Raw genomic sequence first — 1,818 nt, 5'->3', positions numbered from 1 at the left:
ATGAGTGGGAAAACCAAGGCATACCAAAGCTCAGAAGTGAAATAAATTCTTAGGTAGCAAAAAGAATCATGCGAGGGAATTGTGGATCCTTCTGTGAATCTCTTGGCCAGACACTCTCTTGATGTTTATTTAGAAGAGGTAACCCTAGGGACAAGAACAGGGGCTGAATTGTGGAGAGGAATCACACATAGGGTAGAGGTTGTAGGTGATGTCTAAAGTCCCTTCCAAGTCTAAGATTCTATACAATTGCTTTTTTGGGGCTTCTTCGAACCTCGACTTAATGGGCCTTTCCTTACACCAGGTATATTCTGAGCTGGGTGCCTTCCTCTAGCTGCTTTTCTGTAAGGAAACAACTCACTGACCCAACTCCTAAATCTGGACTTCCTGCTACTGCTGCTCTCCCAAGCCAGAAATCAAACAAAAATTAACAAACATTAAAAGATAAAAACAAAAACAAAAATTAACAAGCAATGAATGAGCATATTTTGTGTACTAGCTGCTAAACTAGGTCTGGGCAGTTTTAATAGCTGGCAACATGACAAAAGCAATGAAACTATTACAACACCATGAATTTTTTTTTTTAATAAGGATAATTAAAGATGTCAGTAGGAAGTATTGTACAGTGATAGGGGGGTGAGTAGATTAGGATTCTGTGACCGTCAGCAAATTATTCAAGATCACTAATCCTTTACCACATCCGTAAAAGGGAACAATAATGGTGCATTCCTCATAGGACTGTCATGAGGTTCAAATGAGGTGACTATGTAAAATGCTTACTGAGGCTGAAAGCACAGAGTACATATTCAGATTTGATTCATCCATTGGCTTCTCCACATGCTCTCTGTCCTTCTCCAGGCTCCCTTGCCCTGGGAGGCTAGCCTGTATGACTTCTGCCTGGGTATGCTTGCCTGAGAGGCCCAGTAGGAGCATGGGGGAAGGAAAGAGGGGGAACGTGAGGTATGTATTCTCCAGCTCCCTCCCTGGAGGGTTGCCATGGGACTGTCAAGGTTCCTTGACAGATGGACACAAGGCCTGCAAAGTGGCCCTTTCCACACAGCCTTCAAGCCTAGATGAGGTGATAGTACCTTGCTGTGGGTCATTGTGCTCTCCCTGGCGGTTTCTTACATACTCCCTGAACCACTGTAAATAGTCCTTCTATTAAACTCTTCTCAGATTACCCAATTGGAGTGCACCGTTTGATAGAGTAGCCAGTAACAGCCCTAGCAGAGCAGTAGCAGTTGCAGTTATTTTGAGTATGAGATTAAGCATTAAATGAATTGTAAGATATGCAAAATACATAATTAAGTGGGAATAAATTCTCCCACCTGCAGAAGGCAGCTGAAATACTTCAGCTACAGACCATCCCACATGTCTTAGACCTTTTTATAACATCCCTGAGGAATAGCTCTCTCTTTGAAGAATATTATCTTATTAGGGTTGCCACATTTAGAAAACAATGACAAAAACAAACAGGAAGCCCAGTTAAATTTGAATTTCAGATAAACAATAAATAGTTGGTTTTTTTCTTTTTTCTTTTTTTGAGACGGGGTCTCACTCTTGTTGCCCAGGCTGGAGTGCAAAGGTGTGATCTCAGCTCACCGCAGCCTTCGCCTCCCATGTTCAAGCAATTCTCCTGCCTCAGCCTCCCAAGTAGCTGGGATGACAGGCACGTGCCACCACACCCGGCTGACTTTTTGTATTTTTAGTAGAGATGGGGTTTCACTGTGTTAGCCAGGATGGTATCAATCTCCTGACCTCTTGATCCGCCCACCTCGGGCTCCTAAAGTGCTGGGATTACAGGCGTGAGCCACTGTGCCC

The sequence above is a fragment of the Mandrillus leucophaeus genome, unplaced genomic scaffold (assembly GCF_000951045.1).
Source record: "Mandrillus leucophaeus isolate KB7577 unplaced genomic scaffold, Mleu.le_1.0 Scaffold329, whole genome shotgun sequence".
Taxonomy (NCBI): Eukaryota; Metazoa; Chordata; class Mammalia; order Primates; family Cercopithecidae; genus Mandrillus; species Mandrillus leucophaeus.
Note: the sequence above shows the minus strand (reverse complement) of the source record.